Here is a 12536-nt window from a genome sequence, read left to right as displayed (position 1 = left end):
CACGGCAAGCGTAACCTGTGCGCCAAGTCTAGGTCCAAGAGCCTGCTAAATAGCTTCTACCCCGAAGCCATAAGACTCCTGAACAGCTAATCAAATGGCTAATCAGACTATTTGCATTCCCCCCCCCCCCTGCTACTCTCTGTTATTATCTATGCATAGTTACTTTAATAACTTTACCTATTTGTACATAGTACCTCGATCATCTCGACATCGGTGCCCCCGCAAATTGACATTGACTCTATACCAGTACCCCCTGTATATAGCCCCGCTATTGTTATTTATTTGTTATTCTTATCTCTTACTTAAAAATATTACAAAAGTCTTAAAACTGCATTGTTGTTTAAGGGCTTTTAAATGAGCATTTGACTGTAAAGTCTACAACTGTTGTATTTGACGCATGTGACAAATAACATTTGATTTGACTGTGTTGCCACACACTCAATCATCACGTTTGCAGACGACACAACAGTAGTAGGCCTGATTACCAACAATGACGAGAGAGCCCACAGGGAGGAGGCGAGGGCCCTGGGAGAGTGGTGCCAGGAAAATAACCTCTACCTCAACGTCAACAAAATTAAGGAGCTGATCGTGGACGTCATGGAGAGCACGCCCCTATTCACATCAACGAGACCGCAGTGGAGAAGGTGAAAAGCTTCAATTTCCTTGCTGTACACATCATTGACAATCTGAAATGGTCCACCCACACAGACAGTGTGGTGAAGATGGCTCAACAGCGCCTCTTCAACCTCAGGAGGCCAAAAATATCATGTTGTATAGCACACTGTATTACTTATACAACTAATATAAGGACAGGACATGAGACGGGAGTAGAAATTAACGTGGACATTGTTTAATGCGTTTCACAGGAAGAACATTCCAAGCATTTTAATGTAGGTAAGCAAGGGGGGGTTACAGGTGCCCTAAAGGGACAAAACTAGAGTATCAATACACAACATATTCCTCCCCTTTACCTTTGATGACTCATAAGGAAAAAGTAAATATTCACTGTTTTTCCTATTGTTTTCTTTTTAACATAAGTTCTCTTAATGTAAATAAATGAACTTCAGAATAACCTTTTCTAAACTAGGGAAAGAGGGTAGACAGCCTCAGTCCCCAGACTTAACCCTGGGGTGTATTCTGCCCCAATGTCTGAGGTTAGTCTGAACTAAATAGTCAACCTGTCAGGGGGTCGTCTTTCTCTTGCAGGGTAATGACGACGTACAGATGAGTCTACAGTCACATTGTCTCTGAGTCTTGTGATGATTTTAAAGCTTGCTTCATCGTTTGGACAAACCTTTCAGCGAGGCCGTTTGTTGCAGGGTGATACGGCGCTGACTTGATGTGCTGAATTCCATATGCCATGAATGACCGGAACTCTTCAGACACCAGTTGGGGGCCATTATCACTAACGAGTTGCGTTGGCAAGCCGAAGCGACTGAAGATTGACCGTAGCTCTTCGATGGTTCTCTCCGCTGACGTGCTCTTCCTCACTGTGACCTCAGGCCATTTGCTGTGTGCGTCAACTACGACTAAGAATGTTACGATCCTCCAGTGGGCCTGCATAGTCTATGTGGACTTGCTGCCAAGGCTCCTCTGGGAAGTCCCATGGGTGTAGTGGCGCTAGGTGAAGCATGTTCCTCATCTTTTGACATGCAGAACATGACTTGACCTTGTCTTCGATAGCTTCATGCAATCTACTTCATTCGCACCATGCCACAGTGCCCTGAATGGAGTACTTCCAGCACCTGCCTTCTCAGTGGCGACGGTATGATAACTTGAAAACCCCATGGCAAGCATCCAAACTGAACTGTGAGCTCGTTTCTCCTCACTAGGTAAGGTAGTAAGTAGGCTGTCCGACATCTGTCCTTCTCCACGAGTGACAATATCCACGACCTCAGACATCACTGGATCAGTGTGGGTGAACTTTTTCACTTGGACAGATGTAATTTGGGCATTCGTCACTTCCTTGAAGTAGAAGATTTCAGCCTGGGAATGCTCAGTGTGTGCAACAGGTAAGGGGAGCCTTGAGAGGCCTTCTGCACTGCAGTGCTGCTCAGACCTTCTGAACTTGATATCGTAGTGGTGAGCAGATAACAATGATGCCCATCCCTGCACGCAGCTGGCTGCAAGCGATGGAATGCCGGTGTGGGGACCAAAGATGGAGGTGAGGGGTCTTTGTTCCGTCAGCAGTGTGAATCGTCGGCCAAACAGAAACTGATGAAATGTCTTAACTCCAAACACAATGGCGAGTGCTTCACGCTCTATCTGTGCATAATTGCTCTCGGCTTTACTTAAGGTCTGTGATGTGAAAGCAATTGGCTTTCTTCACCTGATGGCATGATGTGTGAGACAACCGCGCCAACGCCATAAGGTGATGCATCACATGCCAACTGTAATGGCAAGTTGGGGTTGAAGTGGGTTAGGGCCTCTGACTGAGCTAAGGCTGTTTTCACTTTCTTGAAGGCCTCCTCACATCTGTCTGTCCACTTCAACTGTTTGGTTTTGTTCAAAAGTTCATGCAGTGGCTTTAACATGTTAGCTAGGTTTGGCACAAACTTTGCGTAGTATGTCAGTAGTAGAATTCGGTATCATTGAACGCAAAGACTGACAACCGCCGATCTATTCTATAACGACATGAATGAATGTCACTCTGAACTATCCATTCTAACCACGGCAGAGAGAGAGAGAGGACGGACACTCTCCAACAGAAACAAGCTTTTCAACAGAGATCCCGACGACACGCTGAGCATAAATATTTGGAAGCTAAAATTACATTTAATCTCTTCACCAATAATTTATATTCAAACATTTAAATTGAACAACAGTTCCATGTGAATTCGATAACTACAATGTGTAAACTTTCCACTGTAGAGTTTGTCATCCAATCATTGATGAGAATGTCTCAGATGATAACCGAACTTACTTATTCATTAAGTACCAACGCATATGTTCAACTGGTCGGATTACCAAAATATGGTTCATTTCCTCCCACCTTCTGATGTTCCCAGAATGTCTATATAAAACAAGGGATTTTCAAATGTCACATCACTAGGGTAGAGAGAGTAAAAAGGGGGGAGAGGTATTTATGACCGTCATAAACCTACCCCCAGGCCAACTTCATGACACTAGGCTGCGCAATAGATTAAATGTTTTTCCTCTCATAACAGTCAAAAATGTTGGCACAACAACTTCTGCTTTAATTCCATTTGCCAAAACAAAGTACTCAAAATGTTCTGTGTAAGAACTCCATTGTTCTCCAGATTCATCAAATGTTCCTGTATTCAAACCAATGCAGACATTTTCGGTTTATTTTTCTTTCTCACACTTTTCAGACGGTCCTTTACTCCCAGACCCTTTTTATTTTATTTTAACTCGTTGCTGTAACATCAAAAGCTAGCTAACATTTGTTTGCGTCTTTCTACAGCTATTTTTTTAAACGAATTTAAGTCAGACTTTCTGCAGAAGAAAATGAGCACAAACGTGAGAACGCTTCTTCCTCGTCACCAGGTTTGTTGTATAGCACACTGTATTACTAATACATCTAATACAAGGACAGGATATGAGACGGGAGTAGAAAATAATGTGGGCATTGTTTAATGCGTTTCACATGAAGAACATTCCAAGCATTTTAACGTAGGTAAGCAAGGGGGGTTACAGGTACCCTAAAGGGACAAAACTAGAATATCAATGCACAACAGATCACCAAGGCCATCCCCTACCCGAGCCACGGCCTGTTCAACCCGCTATCATCCAGAAGGCGAGCTCAGTACAGGTGCATCAAAGCTGGGACCGAGAGACTGAAAAACAGCTTCGATCTCAAGGCCCTCAGACTGTTAAATAGCCATCACTTGCCAGCTACCACCCGGTTACTCAACCCTGCACCTTAGAGGCTGCTTCCCTATGTACATAGACATGGAATCACTCGTCACTTTAAATGGAACACTAGTCACTTTAATAATGTTTATATACTGCTTTACTCATTTCATAGGTGTATACTGTATTCTAGTGTATTTTATTCAATGCCACTCAGACATTGCTTAATTCCATTCTTTTACTTTTAGATTTGTGTGTATTGTTGTGATACCACCTCACTGTTGGAGCTAGGAACACAAGCATTTTACTACACCCGCAATAACATCTGCTAAATATGTGTACGTGACCAATATATATGGATTTTGATTTGATGCCCCTAATGTTCTTATATGTTCAGAAGGTTCAGTGCGTATGGCACAAATGTGTTTTGTACCTGAACAATTTGCGCTGGGGGAGTATGTCGCACTTCCTGGATGGCACAGCAGCTTGCATTGAGAGGCTGAGGGTTTAATGGTTCAGTGATGTGGTGGCAGCAGCAGTGGCTTCGCGGATCAAACTGGTGGTCTCCACAGCACCGGTGGTGACGGGACATTTTGGTCAGGACCTTTCTTCCTTTATCGACATGTCCACAGCAGAGCTGGTGGTCTTCATTGTAAAGCTCTGTGGAACAGGTAATAAGGATTGATCAAGTGCTTTCAAGCGCTAAGGTCAAGTGTTATAAGGTTGACATTGTGAAAGTGAACATAAGAGCCATGAGGTGCAGGTGTAAAATTAGGATGTCACAAAGACTTAGCATGAGAGAATTGGGAAACATCTCACAAACAGCTTTCGGAGGAGACAGACCTCTATGGTAAAAACAGTAAAACAACAGCACCTGTTTTTATGGTTTTGGGAAGAATAAAAAAAAACACAACTACGTAATCGATGATGACAGCAAAGACGTCAATAGATGTGATTAGATCTGATCTCGCTTACCTTTTCCACAACACTTGGAATGGAGTTGGGTCCTGGTTAGAATCTGTAAGTCACAGCATAGCTGGTTGAGTGGATCATAGGCCCTAGAGCCACAGCAATCTGACACCAGCTGGCTCACATGCGGAGTCAGTTGACCTGCAAGAAATGGTTGAATCACAGATAAACACATATCAAGCATATCAAAACAAAACTTGGAAGGTGCTGAGAAAATAATGTTTTCACAGTTATCAGGTTAGAGTGAATAGATGCAGTGGGATACTGCTAGGAGACATGACTCTGTCTATCTCACCATCACAACATGACGCCTGGATGAGGTTGAAGGACCTCTTTCCACAGCAGGACTGCCCAGCCCCCTCATGCCGTTCTCCTTCACAGCCGGTGAACTCTAGAATGTCAATGTTCACCCTGGCGCATACTTGATCTCTGGGAGACCTGCAAGGCAGAGGCTCATCTTCATGTCTATAAGGCATTATGTGCAGCACATACACTCTTTAAAAAACGGTGTTATCTAGAACCTCTCTGGGATATGTGGGACGGTAGCGTCCCACTTGGCCAAAAGCCAGAGAAAATGCAGAGCGCCAAATTCAAATAAATTTCTATAAAAATCAAACTTTCATTAAATCACACATGTAAGATACCAAATTAAAGCTACACGTGTTGTGAATCCAGCCAACATGTCAGATTTCAAAAAGGCTTTTCGGCGAAAGCAAACGATTATCTGAGGATAGCGCCTCCATAAACAAAAGAGAGAAAACATTTCAACCCTGCAGGCGGGACACAAAACGCAGAAATAAAAATATAAAACATGCCTTACCTTTGACGAGCTTCTTCTGTTGGCACTCCAATATGTCCCATAAACATCACAAATGGTCCTTTTATTCGATTAATTCTGTCCATATATATCCAAAATGTCAATTTATTTGGCGAGTTTGTTCCAGAAAAACACAGGTTCCAACTTGCGCAATGTGACTACAAAATATCTCAAAGGTTACCTGTAAACTTTGCCAAAACATTTCAAACTACTTTTGTAATACAACTTTAGGTATTTTTTAAAAGTAAATAATTGATCAAATTGAAGACAGAATGATCTGTGTTCAATACAGGAAGAAAACAAACTGAAGCATGCTTTCTGGTCATGCTCCTCTATCAAACAGTACACATGAAGTGACCCTCGTTCAAGATGGCCGTACTTCTTCATTACACAAAGGACATCCAGTGGAAGCGGTAGGAACTGCAAGCAAGTCCCTTAGAAATTTGGATTCCCAATGAAAATCTATTGAAAAGAGGTTGAACTCAAAAAAAAAAGAATCTGAATGGTTTGTCCTCTGGGTTTCGCCTTCTACATACAGTGGGGAGAACAATTTTGATGCACTGCCGATTTTGCAGGTTTTCCTACTTACAAAGCATGTAATTTTTAATCTGTAATTTTTATCATAGGTACACTTCAACTGTGAGAGACGGAATCTAAAACAAAAATCCAGAAAATCACATTGTATGATTTTTAAGTAATTAATTTGCATTTTATTGCATGACATAAGTATTTGATCACCTACCAACCAGCAAGAATTCCGGCTCTCACAGACCTGTTTGTTTTTCTTTAAGAAGCCCTCCTGTTCTCCACTCATTAGCCTCCCGTTGCTCCATTTAAAGGGATATGAACCAGATTCCTTTTCCTATCGCTTCCTCAAGGTGTCAACAGTTTTCAGACATAGTTTCAGGCTTTTATTTTGAAAAATGAGCCTGAACGATAACATCGCGTCAAGTGGTCACACTTGTATCAAATACTTGTTCTCCCCACTGTAAGTTCTGTTATACTCACAGACATGATTCAAACAGTTTTAGAAGCTTCAGAGTGTTTTCTATCCAAATTTACTAATAATATGCATATCTTATCTTCTGGGGATGAGCAGCAGGCAGTTAAATTTGGGCATGCTTTTCATCCAAAATTCCAAATCCTGCAACCTTTCCTAGAGAAGTTATTAACGGTTCTTTGCCTGTGCCCATATAAGAGAACCATTTGAAGGACCATATTTTGTTCCAGGTAGAAACTTTGAATTCCATGTAGAACTCGTTCCACAGAGGGTTCTACATCGAACCCAAAGGTGTTATACCAGGAACCAAAAAGAGTTCCACCTGGAACCAAAAAGGGTTCTTCAAATGGACATACTATGGGGGCAAAGAACCCCTTTGGAACGTTTTTTTCTAAGAGTAACTAGACATAGAGTGGAAATGCAATCCTCACATATACAGGTCATGATGACACATCTTAATTAAAGAAAGATAGTAGGATGAAGTTGACTCTAAACCAAAGCACTGTCGCAACGCGGTATATTGTACAGGGACGGCTGCAGCAGGAGCGAACTCCTCTGTAGGCTGCTCACGGAGAAAGTCGGGAAGGCTGTAATTTTTTGGATTATAGGCCATGTTAATATTTTATCACATCTTGATACCTCTTCTTCACAAAATAAATCTGAGCTGCATGCAATTGAACAAGTCACAGGAAGCTTGAGCTGCATTCATTCATAGGTAAGAACAGAATATTGTATGTGGGCCTATATCCTACAGAAATGGGTTCACTCTATGTACTAAAATAAATGAGTTCATATCGGCAGAATTTTGTATAAAATATTTGGATGGTTAAAGGCTGACGTGGTCGTTTCAATTTAAAAAAACACTATGTAACATGGCTATGGAATTGGAAACACTGTGATTTTAGTGTGTGCAGAACGGCTGGCTGTGAAACTCCTTAAACCAGCCTATATAGACTTACTATATCTAGACCTAGGCAATATCTATTTTTTTACCATGTAGACAGAATAAATAAAACAGGGATATGTGGATTACTTGAAAAATCTTGAATTGAAATTGACTCAAAAAAAAGAGACATACAGTACCAGTCAAACGTTTGGACAGCTACTCATTCCAGGGTTTTTCTTTATTTTTACTATTTTCTACATTGTATAATAATAGTGAAGATATCTAAACTATTAAATAACACATGGAATCATGTAGTAACCAAAAATGTATTTTATGTTTGTGATTCTTCAAAGTAGCCACCCTTTGCCTTGATGACAGCTTTGCACACTCTTGGCATTCTCTCAACCAGCTTCATGAGCTAGTAACCTGGAATGCTTTTAAATTTACAGGTGTGCCTTGTTAAAAGTTAATTTGTGGAATTTCTTTCCTTCTTAATGCTTTTGAGCCAATCAGTTGTGTTGAGACAACGTAGGGGTGGTATACAGAAGATAGCCCTATTTGGTAGAACACCAAGTCCATATTATGGCAAGAACAGCTCAAATAAGCAAAGAAATGACATTCCATCAGTCAATCCGGAAAATGTCAAGAACTTTGAAAGTTTCTTAAAGTGCAGTTGCAAAAACCATCAAGCCCTATGATGAAACTTGCTCTCTTGAGGACCGTCACAGGAAAGGAAGACCCAGAGTTACCTCTGCTGCAGAGGATAAGTTCATTAGAGTTACCAGCCTTAGAAATTGCATCCCAAATAAATGCTTCACAGAGTTCAAGTAACAGCCACATCTCAACATCAACTGTTCAGAGGAGACTGCGTGAATCAGGCCTTCGTGGTCGAATTGCTGCAAAGAAACCACTACTAAAGGACACTAATAAGAAGATGAAACTTGTTTGGGCCAAGAAACATGAGCAATGGACATTAGACCGGGGGAAATCTGTCCTTTGGTCGGATGAGTCCAAATTCAAGATTTTTGGTTCCAACCGCCGTGTCTTTGTGAGACGCAGAGTAGGTTAACGGATGATCTCCACATGTGTGGTTCCCACCATGAAGCATGGAGGAGGAGGTGCCATGGTGTGGGGGTGCTTCGCTGGTGACACTGTCTGAGTTATTTAGAATTCAAGGCACACTTAACCAGCATGGCTACCACAGCATTCTGCAGTGATACGCCATCCCATCTGGATTGCGCTTAGTGGGACTTGTTTTTCAACAGGACAATGACCCAATACAGCTCCAGGCTGTGTAAGGGCTTTTGAACCAAGAAGGAGAGTGATGGAGTGCTGCATCAGATGACCTGGCTTCCACAATCATCCGACTCCACCCAATTCAAATGGTTTGGGATGAGTTGGACCGCAGAGTGAAGTAAAAGCAGCCAACAAGTGCTCAGCATATGTGGGAACTCCTTCAAGAAAAGCATTCCAGGTGAAGCTGGTTGAGATAATGCCAAAAGTGTGCAAAGCTGTCGTGAAGGCAAAGGGTGGCTACTAACTATAAAATATATTTTGATTTGTTTAGCACTTTTTTGATTACTACATCATTCCATGTGTTTTTTCATAGTTTTGATGTCTTCACTATTATTTTACAATGTAGAAAACAGTGAAAAATAATAGGTCCTCCAGGGTGGCGCAGTGGTTAAGGGCCACTGCAGCACCAGCTGTGCCATCAGAGACTCTGGGTTCGCGCCTAGGCTCAGGTCCGTGGGGCGACGCACTGTGTTTTTCTGTGGCTTGGTGGTGACCTAACATAATCGTTTGTGGTGCTTTCGCTGTAAAGCCTATTTGAAATCGGGCACTGTGGTGGGATTAACAACAAGATTAGTTTGAGGAATTTTAATTATGAGATTTCTGTTGTTTTGAATTTGGCGCCCTGCACTTTCACTGGCTGTTGTCATATCGATACCGTTAACGAGATTTCAGCCCTAAGAAGTTTTAATAAAAATGTGTGCAAGTACTTTCAATGGTTTGTTCATTTCATTTTTTTAACTAATTTAAATACTTTTTAAAGTGATTATAATTTACTCAATTGTAATAATATTTCGCTCTCCTTAATAATTGTGAATTCTTGCAACAACAACGACTCCGATTCTGGGAAATTCCAAATGTTTTACTCTGTGATTATTTTACACAGTGCTGTATGCATGTTTGAAGGAAAAAAAGTACATTTCTATATTAGTATTAAGCAGCTTGTTGTGCCCTGAGGTGTAATGGATCATGATGAACGGATGTCAAAACAGTCAGGCAAATTGACATTCAATGATGAGACCACACATTCACACCATCACAACCCTTACAGATGTCGGCAAATACAGCACACTGAAATACTTGTAGTTCCTCTCTAGTTACTGCTGGTGAATTGAGCACCGTGCTCAACAAAATGGTTTAAAATGGAAAATGATCAAATACATTAAAAAAATGTTAAACATTCATGTTTGTGTAACACTAATATTTTGGGTTAGTGTTTACCTGTAAGAATTATCTGTAAGAAATAGTACAAATGTTGTGTTAAAATGTACGTACTAAATATTTTGAGTTAAATCATTGGTTTTAAAAATGTATCTCACCCTTTAATGAAAGGGGAAGCTGTCTTTTCTCTCACGCCCTGGTCTGTCGCAGAGAAATGCAATGTATTTTAAAAAACAATGTATTATTTTATAGTCTTTATAGTCTACAATGGTATGTTATAAACATTACTGGTTATTAAAGTTTGTAATGATGTACAACTGTAGGCCTCCAATGTTTTTACATAAAACACTTGTGATGCATGTTAAATATTAGGAACATTTGGTAATTAATTCTAACATGTCTTAAAAAAGTTTGTACTAAATATTTTGGAATTAAATAAAAGGAATTTAAAACAGTATCTCACCCTTTAACGATAGGAAAATGTATTTTACATCATCACCCCGGTCTGTCGTGAAGAAAAAAGACGCAGAAAATCAGGGTGTGAGTGTGAGTGTGCGTGTAACGGGCCAGTAGGAGTGTGTGTGTGTGTGTGTGTGTGTGTGTGTGTGTGTGTGTGTGTGTGTGTGTGTGTGTGTGTGTGTGTGTGTGTGTGTGTGTGTGTGCGCGCATCTGCACTCAAGGCACTTTCTCTCTGTAGGGGATCGTTTGAAACCAAGGTTTGCACTATCATGCATACAACATGTCCAGATATCTGCCGACCCCCCCGGGTTAAACATTGATATTTCTAATCAGAGCCCGGTGCCCCCACCCCGGTTGTAGACTAAATGTCTCGACATCCCCTCCTGTTGTTTGAATTCACTGCCTTTGTTCTCTAAACCAAATATACAGGGTGTTGCATACATGATATCTCCCGAAAAAATGCCCACCACGGCCCTGTAAACTCATTCCGTACTTTCTCTAGTTAGGGACATGAAAGCGGAGCGAGTCTAGTGGAGCATTCTTTAACACTATGTTAGCACAGCTTTAGCTTCAAGCCCACAGACCAATAGCCCCAGAATATTTAGCAGCTAGGACAGATTAAAAAAAAGAGAGTCTGTGAATCCCTCCTAATGGATATTTCTGAAGGCTACTGGACATAAGTGATTGGGAAGCGACTGTTAGACAAGGATTCTCAGAAACAAACTGCGCCCTGTCCTTTACGTAGCCCTTCACGATCACACAATTTTCGACGTAAATCCAAATAACCACATATCCAAGAATATGTAGATAATAAAAAACGAAAAGTGTGCACTCTGAACGACTTCGGAAGAGCAGATGAAACAGATGCTATTCTACGTTTTTGTACTAACGACCTTACCCTAACTCCAAACACCAGGCAGCAGTCCCAGGACAGATAAAATGATAATCGGGGAATCCTTCCTTCCTCATGGAACTTTTTTGAAGGGGAGTTGAATATTCAAGGTGATGTGTGTGTATAGATATATAATATTTAAGAATGATAGGTATTAATTCTAGGCATTTACATGTATGTTTTTAAAAATGAAGACTATTTATACAATGAAACAATGTTTTTTATTCACATTGTTTGTAAACAATAGCTTCTGCCCTCTTAGGGTCAACTTGACCCGCTTATTGATTAGAAAGTATGAATAGAAACCAAGGCCAACTATATTCAATCTGTGATTAGAAACGATAATTAGAAGCTATGACAAAACTATGATAATAAACTATAAACAACTATGAAGACAGGGCGGTGTGTGCGTGAATGATGACCTATTATTTAAGTGTGGAATATATTCTCTCTCTCTCTCAGGCTATGAAAAAGACAAAAGATAGGACATTGACTCCTGAGTGTTGAACTTATGCCCACTCTACAGCAACCCTGGTTGTTTTATGACCCTGAGGGTCATCTACAAACGTTGGAACATCTACAACTATTGAAGATGCAAAAAGGGGTTTTTCAGAAATACATTTGGCTTGCAGATATGTATTATTATAAAAATAATCTAACATTATTATCATAATCTTTAGTATTATTATGTTACATGTGAGACATAACCAGAAATGTCAACGTAGACAATTTACAAGAATGTGTTTACCAGGCTGTGATGAAATCACTTTAAAGGATCTCTAATTCAAACATGCAAGGATATATATTTGATACAATTACCCCCTTTAAAACTGTTGCTGCAATATCACTTCTCAATGTGTACATTTCAAGCTTTCAACAACAATAAACCAACCATCTCAATAATGTTTCTCAAACTAACACACTGTTGAGTTTCCTATTTAGTAAAGAAACAACCACTAAGACAAAACACATAAAGTTGTAATATAATCTGCATACATGTCATTCTATACGGAAAACAGGTACATTTTGATTGATTATGATGTTGATGTGATTTTTAATTAATCTCTCAATTTAGGATAATACTGTTTATGTTATACTTTACTTCAATTGTATTATTTATCATGTCTCATACTCGGCTAATACAATACCAAGCCATGCAAACAGCTATGGAATTAACCCAGAACAGGTGTGTCTTTTTTTGGATCAATAACTGATCAAGAATTCCCAATAGGCTTGTGTCACGCCC

Source organism: Oncorhynchus clarkii, chromosome 27, assembly GCF_045791955.1.
Source record: "Oncorhynchus clarkii lewisi isolate Uvic-CL-2024 chromosome 27, UVic_Ocla_1.0, whole genome shotgun sequence".
Taxonomy (NCBI): domain Eukaryota; kingdom Metazoa; phylum Chordata; class Actinopteri; order Salmoniformes; family Salmonidae; genus Oncorhynchus; species Oncorhynchus clarkii.
Note: the sequence above shows the minus strand (reverse complement) of the source record.